Consider the following 13,408-nt stretch of genomic DNA (forward strand, 5'->3'; position numbering starts at 1 on the left):
GTGCGCGCGCGCAGCCCAATTCTCTGCCTGGCTGCTTGTGAGCTTCTGTTTGATTTCAGGGGATCTCATTTGGTAATCTTAAAACTGCCTTGGACACAAAATACCTACCTCACTGCTGATACTCGGGGGCCTCCCCAAGAGCAGGCAAATGTGTCCGCCACCCCAAAAAACAACAACAAAGAAAACTGATTGAAAAATCTGGCCGCTTCCCCACCGCCACAAAAAACCAGGCAACCCCATAGCCCCCCCAAAGTAGAAACGAGAAACAAGAATTTTAAACAGGTTTTTTTTGTAAACCACTTTTGAGGTTTTTTAAAAAATACCAAGCTGTATATTTATTTTATCAAGGGGTGGGGGCCTTGACATGTGCCAAGGGCTGGGGGTGTCAGTTGCTGGGGTGCTCACAGGCACCACGTTGGGGAACCCTGGATTAATACCTTTTATCAAGACCCTCTGCATGTCTGCCGTTGCTGTCGTTTCCTCCTTTTCCCATCTCGGACACATTCACATCCCACGTAAGGTGAGTCTCTTTAAGTGTTCGGGTGCATATAAGGGGATTTGAGGTAATGTTCAGTGCCAGGAACACTCCTTTCTTTTTGTGATTGTACGAGGGGGAAGGTGAGCTTAACTTAGAGCTGTTTGAAAACAAGAAAGTGGAATTTTCTTTTATTAATCGTACATTTATACCCCACCTTTCCTCCAAGGAGTTCAAGGTGGCCTGCGTGATTCTTCCTCGCTCCATTTTATCCTCACAACAGCCCTGGGAGGTAGGCCGTGACAACGATATTGCCCTTTCTCTACTGGTCTGTTGTCCAAGCTTTGCAATGCTCTCAGTCTTGTGCAGCAAATAGGCGCTCTGGTCTCTGCCCCAGGTTCCACCTTTGCCATAGCCCCAGGCAGCTGACACTCCTCATGACAAACACCTTCAGGTTTGTTGTGAATGCAAACATGCTGCTAAAGCGTTTTGAAATGTCTGATAGAAACCAGGAATTGACTAGCTAGCAGATGCTGGTACCTGCGGTTGTCAGAAGTCCTGGATCTCTCAGTGAAGGGAGTTTGGACTGTGACCACCAGGGGCCAGCAAATTCACATCGCTCACCAGAAGCTTTTGCCACAGGAAATCTCTTGTTTGGGGGGGCGAAGCTGGGTCAGGCAGCTTCACCCTTTAATGGAGCTGAAGAGGTCCATAAGTGGGTGCCTGGGGGTGGTGGTTTGTAAATACATAGGAAACCGGTTTATGCCAACTCAAGACAACTGGTCCGTATTGATCCAGCATTGGCCGCACCGAATTGTAAAATCTCTCCTGGGTTTCAGACAAGACTCTCCAGGCCGTGTCTGGAAACTGGCAGCTTTGGCTGCAAAACAAGTGCTCTGCTACTGCTGTGGCCCTCAATACCTGCACCCCATTCCCTGGCTTAGAGCATTGTAGAGTTGGAAGGGACCCAGAGATTCATCTAGACCAACCCCCTGCAATGCAAGGAATCTCAACTAAAGCATCTATGACAGATGGCCATCCAACTTCTGGCCAGCCCTCTGGCTGGTGGGGGGGGGGCTCAGCAGCCCTGCATTGAGCAGTCTTGGGTCCAAATGCTTTTATTCTCTCAGCCACCGGCATGGAAGGGGACTGGTCAACCTTCTGAGATTGTTGTAAGGCTTATGGAAAGGTACCAATGCTCTTGAACACTCTCAAAACAGGTAAAGAAAGAGGACAGCTGCCGTACTTGCAGCAGCTGTGTAGAAGAGAAATAACGTATGGAAAGGGGGTGACTAGAATCATAATTGTAGAAGAGACACTGAGAGACATCTAGTCCAGCCCCCTGCAATGCCCGTCATCCCTGACCATTGGGCATGCTGGCCGGAACCTGCTTTTCGAAAACAAAATTGACACACTAAGCTGGAAGCAAAAATATGTGTGTGCTGGCTGGGCTGAGACAGGGCCAGCGCCCCAGCTGTGGTTGCACCTCTCTCCCCTGTCTGATTTTATGACACTGTGTGCCAGCTGTGTGGGTGTTTTCCGCCAGCGGCAGACTTGTCCCAGGCTGCTTTTAAGGCCAGCATCCGCCTGTCTTCTCTGCTCTCGCTCTCATGGGACGCAGCCACAATCGCTGCTTTGTGGCTCAAGCTTCTGCCCTTCGCCCCGGGAGGGGAGGGGGAGATGGGAGGAAGGGCTGGGGCTTGGGGGTGGGAGGCGAGGAGGAACAAAGGGGACCTCTCAAGTTCCAGCATGCATGCTATTGTCCCCTCCTAGACAGGTCAGCCCCCTGCCCCCTCACCCCAGCACACAATGGGTGTCCGGCTGCTGGGACAAAGGAGAGGCTGGCGGAGATGGGGAGGGGAGGGGAAGTGGCATTTTCTGCTCCAATTCTCCAAGACTTTCCCCATCTTGGGGGGGGGGGGAGAGAAGGGCCTTATTGAGAGAAGGGGTGTCTGATTCCCAGGAGGGAGGGAGGGAGAGAAATTGCAGGCTGTACATCTGGATGAGGGCAACCCTATCCACTTTGGGATGTAGCCAGCTAAGTCCAACTCAAAGTAGACCCATTGAAATGAAGGGATGTAGGTTTATTCTTAAAGGATCATTTCTATATCGCGTACATTAAAAAATTGTCCAGTAGCACCTTAGAGATCAACTAAGTTTGTTCTGGGTATAAGCTTTTAAGTGCATGAATTTTTTAATTTATTTTGACTGCGTCAGACCAACACGGCTACCTACCTGGATCTATACCATTTAATACAGAAAAAGTGTGATAAAGCATGGTAAAAAGGTAAAGATAAAGGGACCCCTAACCATTACGTCCAGTCATGACCGACTCTGGGGTTGCGGTGCTCATCTCGCTTTATTGGCCGAGGGAACTGGTGTACAGCTTCCAAGCCATGTGGCCAGCATGACTAAGCCGCTTCTGGCGAACCAGAGCAGTGCACGGAAACGCCGTTTACCTTCCCGCCGGAGCGGTACCTATTTATCTACTTGCACTTTTGACCTGCTTTCGAACTGCTAGGTTGGCAGGAGCAGGGACTGAGCAACAGGAGCTCACCCTGTTGCGGGGATTTGAACCGCTGACCTTCTGATCGGCAAGTCCTTGGCTCTATAGTTTAACCCACAGTGCCACCTGCATCCCTTTGATAAAGCATGGTACTAAGGACTAATAAAGACACATATATCAATGCCATAATTGGTAACCTCTTCTTTTTATGACACTTCTGCACCTCGTCCAGGACTCTCCCCAGTATCCCAAGAAGCTCACAGACTCACCCCATAACTGGCAGGGTTGATCTGTGGCAATTGCTTTCTTTGGGTCCACTCTGAGCAGGGCTTAGTTCAGTATAACCCTTTGTGTCCCCTCCACCTCTTCTCTGTCAGGGAATAACCTTCTTTTAACAATGAAACAGTATTTGGCGAAAGAAGAAGATGGAAGGAACAACAGGGTTGTCTGCAAACAGAACACCTGCTGTAAGGAATTATGTTTAAAAACTGCAGGCAGAAAAGGTGGGGACAAAGTCCATAGGATCCCCACCCATTTTATGTGGCCAGCTATAACTATTTTATGTGAATGCACAAATGCCAGCAGAGGGGCATTCAACCTGAGGGAAGGAGGAGAAAGAAAGCAGAATCAGCTACAGTAGGTCAGGGGAGGGAAACCTTAGGCTTGAAAGTCAGTGGCATAGCACGGGTTGAAAGCGCCCAGGGCAAGTCAATATTGCACCCCCTAAAAAGTGGTGGTAGTGGCAGCTTCGGTCACCTGTCAGCCCTGAAGGCAGCTCCTGGGTTTGCCATGCACCTCCATCTAGGGACCTGCCAAGGCCCCTTGGCCGAGAGCTCCTGAGAAGGTCACCCCCCTGAGCGGAACAGGCTAGCGCAGCCCACCTTCCTGCCCCCTTGCCTTTGGCCACCTGGCACACAATCACCTCCAGCCCCCTGAAGGCACAGAGTGGCAAGGCAGGAACGGGCATGGCATGTCAGCCACTCTAGCTTCAAGCATGGAAGCTCCTCTCTTCTTCCCCGCCCTGCTGCCCACTCGATCCAGGCCTAGTAGTGAGCCAGTTCAGTCCTAGCCAAGTCTGCTTGGGTGCTCCAGCCTTAAAGGCAGGGCCATCAATTGGCCACCTGGGTAGGAGGAGCCAGCACGGAACTGTTAGCAAAGTTTCAGAGGCAGGAGACAGGGGGGTGGGATGTGAAGGAAATATCTGCGCCCCTTTACATTTTGCACCTGGGACAACTGCCCCTGTGCCCCAGCCCATGCTAAGCCACTGCTGAAGGCTGAATGTGGCCCTCCAAGTCTTTCCACCTGGCCCTCAGAACTCTTCCCAGACCCTCACCAGTCCTGATTTGCACTTCAGGTGTTTCTCTGACCATGCCTGTTGCTTGTCTGGATGGAGGGTGGAGAGGGGACCATGAGTGGATGAAGAAACCAGTCCACAGTAGATAGGTGAAATTTATATCCATTGTCCCACTGGCCGTGGCTCAGAGGAGAAGCTGTCCCCAGTCTCTGCACTGGGACATAGAAAGAGCCTGATGGTTAGTATTACTTTACTCTGCCTTTTGGCAACTGTGTTCTTCACTGTGCATTTACAGCTTGGGCTTTCAGTAACGAATTCCTAAAAAATATCAAATTCCAACCATTTCAAGAAGCATTTCCACTTAGCCACTCTGGGAAGGGAAAGGGAAGGGGGCGAGGAGGGAAACGTGAGATTTGAGGAGCAGAGCAGCTGCAGTCAGGTTTAAGCTGAAAGGAGATGGCAGGAAGGGCAGCTGGGCTGCTGGGGGCAGGAAAGTCCACCCTCCTCCCTATCGTGGAGGCGCACAATCTTGCGGTGGCAAGAGCTGCAACACTGTAGGAAACTTATTATATTATTGAGCCGTCAAATCACATTCATAAATGATGTACAAGACCCATAAAAAGATATCCAAATCAAATATGTGAATAGGCAGTGTGTCAATCTGAACTTTGGTTTATTACTGTAGATCACGGCATGAGTAAAAAGTTTGACATAACTTCGTATGACAGGAGACCCTCCATTATTAACTGTCTTGACCCTGGTATGAGTCTAATCTCAAGAACAGGTCCTGCAAGGCATTCAGGAGACATCCTTGTTTGTATAAGGATCAGCGCATGTTAACCTAGCTACCATTAAAATTGACTTAACACTTGAATGGAGGCCGTCAAGATAATGGTGGGATAACTTTGAGGCAGGAGGCAGACAAGGCGGCCAGTTTAGTCATCGCTCACTGTGAATTATGGGGAAAGTGGAGAAAAGGCAGGAAACTCTGGGATACATTCAACAGAACCACAGGGCTATTGGAATTATAGGAATTGGTCATCTCAAAGCCCCGCTCCCTTCTCTATTTGAACGCATTGGCAAAAATGGTACAAAAGCCCTAGATTTGCAAAGGTTAGATGGCTCTCAAAACTCCGAGGAGAATTCTACTTGGTGCCATCAAGGAATCCATACCTGCTTCTCCTTCAGGACAGGTATACACTTCCTCCCCTCCATTTATTGAGTTCTGCGGCAAAATTTTCATTCTCTGTAGGATTTTGAGAATAATCAGGGATCAAAGTGTGCCTGTATTGAAGGATCTGTTGCTTGCTCAAATTGTAATTTTGCTGCATGAAGCAGCATTTATACAGGCAACTCATGAATGTGTGACCATGCATGGATCCAGAACAGGACATGAGACGGGGGCATAACAGTGCAGGCTTATGCACACTCTGCCAATGTGAGTGAAAACCTGGAACTGCGCCTGGCTGGGATTTACTTTTCAATCATGATATATCACCAGCTAAACATTGCGAAATACGGATATATCACCATGTATAAAACAAGGATAGAGCTATGCAGAGGCACTGGCTGGCGTCACAGTTTCCTCCCACACTGCAATTTTTGCACACATCATCATTCGCCATGTATTGCCAGGTCAGAAACTATGAAACCGACATTGCAATATGGACTTCAAACTGGATTTGGACGATATGTTGATATATCACCCAGCCTTACCTGGAACGTAACCCTTTTACCTTCATTACATGTAATAAACCAAGCTTCCTTTATTCCTCTGGTGTAAGAACTTTTTGTGGCCAGAAGTTTAAGTGTGAGAGTAAACACATATTCCTAATGGACAAACCTCATCACTCTAGCAAAATATCTTTGCGGTGTGTGTATGAATACACATGAGTGGTGGGCACACCTGTGCGTTCAGACACATACTTGTAACACAAATGCATCAACACAGCTAGATCATTCTTCTGGGAAAGCCTGCTGCGAGATCAGGTGAGTTTTCTGCAGGCTGTTAAATGCCAAGACCAGGAGCGGCTGGTGCCCATTGGCTGGGACTAGCAGGGGCAAAATTCAGGAAGACCAACAGTAGATGGAGACAGAGTTAATGGCAGGACAGAGCCACCCTAACTGGTTGTAAGTAAGAAGGCAGGCAAGTTGGGGGGGGTTGGAAATCTGGCAGAAGGCAGACTGAGGTTGGTGGGGCAAGGCCCCACTTGCCCCAATGGTTGTAGGTGTCCCCCTGATGTGTGTTGGGGGTGCATTCCCAAGGGCAGGTACCAGCACACTAAAGGCCCTGGTTTAATGGGTTTATAAGATGAACCTTGGGAGCATCTGGCTAAGAGTGTCTCTCGTGAAGATGCTCATGCCATGTGGAAAGGGCACCAGAGCTCTGGTAAATGCTCCTGTTTAGCCGTCAGGTTGTATGCATAGGCTTGTAAGCTGAACTTTGCTTCTCAGTAAGGGGGTAAGACCCCTTCATGGATCACTGCCTTGCCGTGGCGAAGGGGCTTGAAGAATTCATTGAAGCTATGAACTACGCCGAGCAGGGCACACAAGATGAACAGGTCATAGTGGAGAGTTTTGACCAAACGTGATCCACCTGGAGGAGGAACCGGCAAGCCACTCCAGTATCCTTGCCAAGAAAACTCCATGGACAAAGACAACAGGCATATAAAAGTTATGACGCTGGAAGATGAGCCCCTCAGGTCGGAAGGCGTCCAACATGCTACTCGAGGTTACCAGCATGAGTTTGACCAAACTGCGGGAGGTAGTGGAGGACAGTGGTGCCTGGCGTGCTCTGGTCCATGGGGTCACGAAGAGTCGGACACGACTAAACGACTAAACAACAAGGGGGTAAGAAAAGTCCTGCTTCATCAAACCAAGGTGGGACTGGTAGCCCCCTGCCCCAGCCCTATACCCACCCAGCATGTCCCAGGCAGAGAAAGGCCTTTCCCCATTGCCTGCCCTCTGGATCCTTTTAAGTGGGGATGCCAGAGATGTTGTAGCCCACAAGCTTGACACGAGTCAACAGTGTGATGCAGCAGCAAAAAAAGCTAATGCTATTTTAGGATGCATCAACAGAAGTAGAGCGTCCGAGTGAAGCCCTCTTGCCTTGCCTTGCCTTCTCCCATTTTTCGGCACTGGAACCAGTCGCCGGGCGAAATGGAAAGGAGGAGACTGAACTGGGCACCGGTGAGCCGAGCTCTTCCTCTGAAGACGGGGAATCATGCACGCCCTCACGTGTCCACACAAAGAGGAAAAGGCGCAGAAGCGCGCGCGCGCTGAGCATAACGCCCAGCAAAGGCCAAGCGACTGCCGGGGGGGGGGGGCATTCACACGTAAGACGTAACCCTGGGTTGCAGCCCACGTTAGCCAAACTCCCGAGTGGGCACCCATCGACTCACCTCAGTCCAGCCATCCCAACGGCTCTGCTGCGAGCACAACTCGGTTGGATACAACCCGCGGCGCAGCAGCAGGCACGTCCACGCGTGCCAAGCGCAACACGCGCCTTCGCGGAGCGCGCGCACGTGCAGGATCTTCGCCTAGGGAAACCGACCCCCCCCCCCAATCCACACACTCCACCCGGCGACACGTGCCAGGGTGTGTGTGTATGTGTGTGTGTGTATATACTGTATAGAGCCGCATCGCCCGCACGCGCCCTCTGGCTGGTCTGCTGCTGCCGCCGCCGCCGCGTCCTCCTCTCCCCGCGCCTCCGCCGCCGTCGGGGGAGCGAGCGCCCGTCCTCCGCCTCCCCAAGACGCATCATGGCGCTGCGCCGGGACGCCGCCGGCTCGTAGGCTGCGCGCAACGCGCCCTCTGCCCGGCTCCCAGGAAGGGCTGCTGCTGCTGCTGGCTTGGCCGCTGCTCCGGGCCGGGCGATGCGGCGCTGGGGGACGAGCCCCCCCGAGGCATTCCCCAAGGCGGAGCGCCGGAGCGGGAGCCGCGGCGACGCGGGCGCCGGGAGGGGGACAGGTGCGTCGGGAACGGGGGGTGTCCTCCAGTCGGGGGCGGGTGGAGAAGCTGGCTTTTCCGTGGGGAGGGGGGCACTATATCCGGCCCCCGCCGTCCTGGAACCCTTTCCCCTCTTCCAGCCAGCCATTGCATAGGGTCTTTTCTTGATGCAAGGATTTTCCTTTTTCCCTTCTCCTTACCCCTCCTCCTTTTTGGCGTGGTTCCTATTGGGGTGGGGGGGGGGTCCGAGGGCATGGCGCTCTCCTTCTTTCTTTCTGCACGCATCCCAATGCGTTTCCATTGGCGTGGCTCAACGTGAGAACAGGGTGACCCGGGCAGAAAGCCAAGGTGGTGTGAGAATCTTTCCCTCCGAGGGGAAAGCTCCAGGGAGGGGGGGGAGAGAAGGGGACAGAAAGGAGGATCTCTCCTTCCTCTCTAGAAAAAATAGCCAAATACTTCAAATGCCATCTGGTTCTTTGGAGAGGAAGGTGACTTGCTCTCGAGTAAGCATGCTTGAGATGGGCGCTGTGGATTTCATTTGCTTGATTTGGTTTTTACATTTTTTATAAAAACTATTTTAGCCTGATTGCTTCCTAGCTGTAAAGCTGTTCGGAAGGACAACCACGGTTGCAAAATAAGTTAGGAGCGAGAGATTTGTGAATCGAATTCCCTGGGATTGAGAGGCGGTTCGGGGGAGGGGACACATTTTTAGGATTCTGTTTCTCGACGCACAAACCTGCGCAGAGGCTTCCCTGTCGCCCCGAGAGGCAGAGGTGAGTTGGTGGATTTGGGGTGGACCAGGAAGGATGGCGGAGGGGGAGACGCGGGGGGGGGGGGGGAGAACCTGCTCTGTAGGGCCCGATCCACCCGGGGAACGAGCTTCCCGCACATGCCTCATTGAAGTGGACGGGAGATGCAGTGAGGCTGGTCGGGGGGGGGGGGCGGGATTCGGATGCATGGGCCCAAGTGAATTGGTGGTTTTTGTGTGTGCAAATGGTAACATCACTACCCTTAGCGTGGTGGGTGGAAAAGAACCCAAAACTGTGAACCCAGATAAGTCACTGCTGACTCCTGGGGAGGGAGGGAGGGAGGATTAGCTGACTACCCCCATTCCCAGTCTGTGCACCCGATACATCCTCACACCGGATACATCCTCTTAAATTTGCTGTAGGAGTCAGGACACTGAATGCCATTGCATTTACTTTTTTATTTAAAAGGGTGGGCGTTTCAGAGTTGGAGTTAATAACTCTTTGGCATAGAACGATCTGTGTCATAAATTGCTTGTAGCTGCCAGAATGGAGGTGGCTGTACACACTGGAGAAATCTGAGAAACCTCTGTGTCAAATCATGAGTATGCAGGGGCTTCTCAAGAGAAATCCAACCTAGCAGTGGGGGGCGGGTGTGTGTGTGGGGGATCTAGGGGAGAAATTCAGCCTTAGAGATTCCCAGGCCTTTTGTTTCAGTGTGTTACTCTTGTTAATACAAGGGATAAAGCCCTCTGTCCACCTGCTGCCCAGTTTTGAAGTGGCTCTCTGGTCTCAGCTGCATTTCCTGATGGATGAGAGATTTCCTCTTGCTGCGCTAGCTCTGACTTACTTCTTTCCTTTCGTATACTTGTCTATAAGTAACACTACGATTGTTCCATTTTGTTAATTGCTGGTGGTCATTTAAAAATATATATATATATCTCTCTATGAAAGGAACTAGCGGCCCTCCAGATTTAGCTGGACTCCCAGCCCCCATCAGCCCTGACCATTCTATAGGAAACACAAATCCTGTGAAAAGGTGGATTCAAAAGTGAAACATTAAGAAATGCTTTCTAAATTCTGTCTCTGTGTGCGTGTGTGTGTGCGCGCGTGCCCTGGGGTGCTATATCACTGAATACCAAGGTGTGTTAATACAGTCGCTGTTCTGGATATTCTACCCAGTTCAGGTTGTGCAACTGAAGTGGATTTGGTGCTGTTAGTCCACCTCCCATAGGACTTTTTGCAGTAAGGAAGGTGGTGGGGAAAAACAGGGGCCTGGCTCAGTATATGGCAACCTCCCATGTTCCTAGTTAAATTAGCCCTTTATGAAGAACAATGAGGACTGGAATCTTCAATTTGCTTTTAGGAAAAGGAGCGTGCATGACTTGCACGTTGGAGGCCCCAAATTCAATCCCTAGCATCTTTGAGTTGGGCTGGGAGAGTCTCCTGCCTGAAAACCTGGAGACCTACTTCCAGTTGGTGCAGAGACAGTACTGACCTAGATGGACCAAGCATCTGACTATCTAGGGCAGCTTCCTGTGCCCCTATCATTATATCAGAATAAGGCAGGAACTTCCTGTGCCTTCACATTCACAAGCTTTATCCTTTATCCCCCCCCTGCACACCCCAATTGCACCACATAATCCCACAGGCAAAAGGGACTTCATTTGGGTCAGTTGCTCCTCTTTGCCAGAGGCAGATTAATATTCCCCGCGGCCGGATTAATATTTCTAGTGGCTGGATTATTATTTCAGGCTGATTGGGAAGCGCTTCCTCGTTGTGTGTGATGATGCCAAGTCTTTCGATGCTCAGTTGGTGCCCCTGCAACCTGAATTCTTCCAGGTTTCCCCAACTGGCTTGTGTAGCTACTGATTCCCCTTGGATGGCTGGATTCTAACTTTACCATGTTGTGGGCAGGTTTGTCTGATGTGGCTTGGACTTGCCTGATACTGGGACATAGGAAGCTGCCTTCTGCTAAGTCAGACCAACCATCTATCTCAGTCTTGTCTTACAGTGACTGGCAGCAGCTCTCCAAAGTTTCAAGCCGCAGGGAGTCTTGAATCTGGGACCTTTTGCATGCAGAGCCAGTGCTCTTTCGTTGAGCTGCAAACTATCCCCTGCAGGCCACACCTGCACTTAGCCTGTTCTTTACTGAAATTTTAGGGTTTTTAACACCCTTCCCGCCTCCTCCATCCGCCTTGGGGAGTATAAATTGACATTGCAGATGAGCAGCCTGCCCAAGGCTTAATCTGATGCATGCCTTAGACGCAGCACCTGTTTCCAAACGTGGGGATGTCTGGAGGAAGGGATCCTGGAAAGAGATTGGGTTGTGGTCAACTTAAGCCCTACTCAGAGAGCAGACTCTTTGAAATCAGTGAACTGCAGTCAGTTGTGGCCATTCAGTGCAATGGTTGGGGCTGATGGGAGCTGTGGTCCAAAACATCCAGTTGGCAAAGACTGTCCTGTTGTGTCAAGCCCAGATGCAGCCTGTGGTAGGTTCTGGAATGGCCAGACGAATGATAGGATTTATGTCCTTTGGGGGACTGGGCATGGAGGCAGAATTTAATGCCTTCAACAAGGCTTATCTGGCTAGTAATCCAATTAGCAACTCTGGCCTTCAGATCACCCTGTTCGCTGTTGAAAGCATACCTTCACAGCATTCTTAGTTTTTGATTTGTGTTTCAACCTAGGAAGGTACAAAGCATCTTCTATGCTCTGTGTGCTTCCATGATCTGCCAGCTTTGTCTTCTCTGACCAGGGATTATACTTTTCTTTAGGATAGGCAGTGGTACAGACTTGAAACCATACAGGACAGGTGTCTCTTGTTTTTGCTGTGGCCCTGTATCCTTTAACAACCGCAGAGCAGGCAATAATTCAATGGGTGCTGCCACATCTTGCTGGCATGGGCATAAAACAGATGAAAGCTATACCTGTGAGTTTCTGCCTGTCACACAGATGTGAAATTCATGGGGGTCTTGACAGGAAGAAACAGTTGGCAACCCTAGTTTCTTGTGGGTTTACTGGTATGCTTCAGCTGAGAGACTCAACTTTGGATTCATAGGAACATAGGAGAGAAGTTGTCTGCTCCCAGCGGCTCTTTGGGATCTCAGACAGAGAAAGGTCCTTCCCATCATCTGTTACTTGATCCCCTTAACTGGAGATGCTGCAGACTGAACCCAGTGCCTTCTCAGTGCAACACACATCCTCTAGTGTGAAAGAGCTCTTGCGCTGAATTCAGCTTAGTTGCACTCAGAGCAGACCTACTGAAAATAATGGACCTAACTTAATAACGCTCATTGATTTCAATGTGTCTACTCTGAGCAGGATTAACATTGGATACAACCTGCAGTTTTTTTCCACACAAGACTCTCAGGGCTCCTCCAGACTCTGTATTGTGCAGGAGGGATAAGGTGTGTAGTAGAAATTTAGGTTTTCCCAAGTTCAACAAATCCACTTCAAGAAAAAATGAGCAGGCTTTTTGCAGTTAGGAAAAGCGCAGGCTTAATAGGAAGACATATAAACACCCCGCAAGCAATTTAGAATTCATTCAGGATGGATGTTTATTGTCATTTAACCTCTCTGCAAAGAAATTGGTGCAAATGCTCTAAAAAGGTTTAACACTGGGCACTTCCAAGTGATGTATTTGTTGAGCATTCATCCTGATTTGTTTGCAAAGAGGTTAGATGGCATTGCATCAAAGCAAATATTAACCCACACTTTTTGGTGTGTGTGTTTTGTCACTTTCCTTATCACAAAAAGCCTGATTTTTTGGGGGGTGGGTGGGAAGTGGGTTTGTTGTGCAGGACCGCCTAGGTAGCTATAATTATGCAACCTAAATTTTCTGGTATGTGGTTGAATCTGAACATGGCAATAGTCTATCATATCTCCTCTCAGTCACCTGTTTGCCTGGCTAAACATACCCAATTCCTTCAACTGTTCCTCATAAGGCTTAGTTTCCAGACCCTTGATCATCTTGGTCGCCCTCCTCTGCACACATCCAGCTTGTCAACATCCTTCTTAAATTGTGGTGCCCAGAGGTGGACACAGTATTCCAGCTGTGGTTTGACCAAGGCAGAACAGAGCAAGACTATTACCTCCCTTGACTGGGACACTATATTTATTTTGATGCAGCCTAGGATAGCATTAGCTGTTTTTGCTGCTACATCACACTGTTGACTCATGTTAATCATGTGACCTACGAAGACCCCCAGATCCTTTCCACATGTACTACTGGCAAGCCAGGTGTCCCCATCTTATGTTTGTGCATCTGGTTATTCCTGCCTAAGTGTAAAACCTTACATTTGTCCCTATTGAAATGTTTTGGCCCAGTTCTCCAATCTGTTAAGGTCATCTTGAATCCCAATTCTGTCTTCCGTGGCATTGGCTACCCCTCTCCGTTTGGTGTCTTTTGCAAATTTGATTAGCGTTCCTTCAATACC

The 13,408-nt window shown here is 50.0% G+C and overlaps 1 protein-coding gene across 7 annotated transcripts in view; it reads left to right on the forward strand.

Moving 5' to 3' along the window:
• Nucleotides 1-5,690: 5,690 nt before the first annotated feature.
• Nucleotides 5,691-13,408, forward strand: part of GAL3ST3 (galactose-3-O-sulfotransferase 3) — a 29,622-nt gene continuing 21,904 nt past the window's right edge. For 3 of the 7 annotated variants that reach the window (XM_077919980.1, XM_077919982.1, XM_077919979.1), the window contains exon 1: nucleotides 7,555-8,244. The gene's annotated coding sequence lies outside the window, so the exon portion shown is untranslated. Of the gene's footprint in view, nucleotides 6,265-7,554; nucleotides 8,245-8,625; nucleotides 8,997-13,408 lie in introns of those variants that run through there. The other 4 variants (XM_077919981.1, XM_077919983.1, XM_077919984.1 and 1 more) reach the window with 2 other exon arrangements.

The sequence above is a fragment of the Podarcis muralis genome, chromosome 16 (genome assembly GCF_964188315.1).
Source record: "Podarcis muralis chromosome 16, rPodMur119.hap1.1, whole genome shotgun sequence".
Lineage (NCBI taxonomy): Eukaryota > Metazoa > Chordata > Lepidosauria > Squamata > Lacertidae > Podarcis > Podarcis muralis.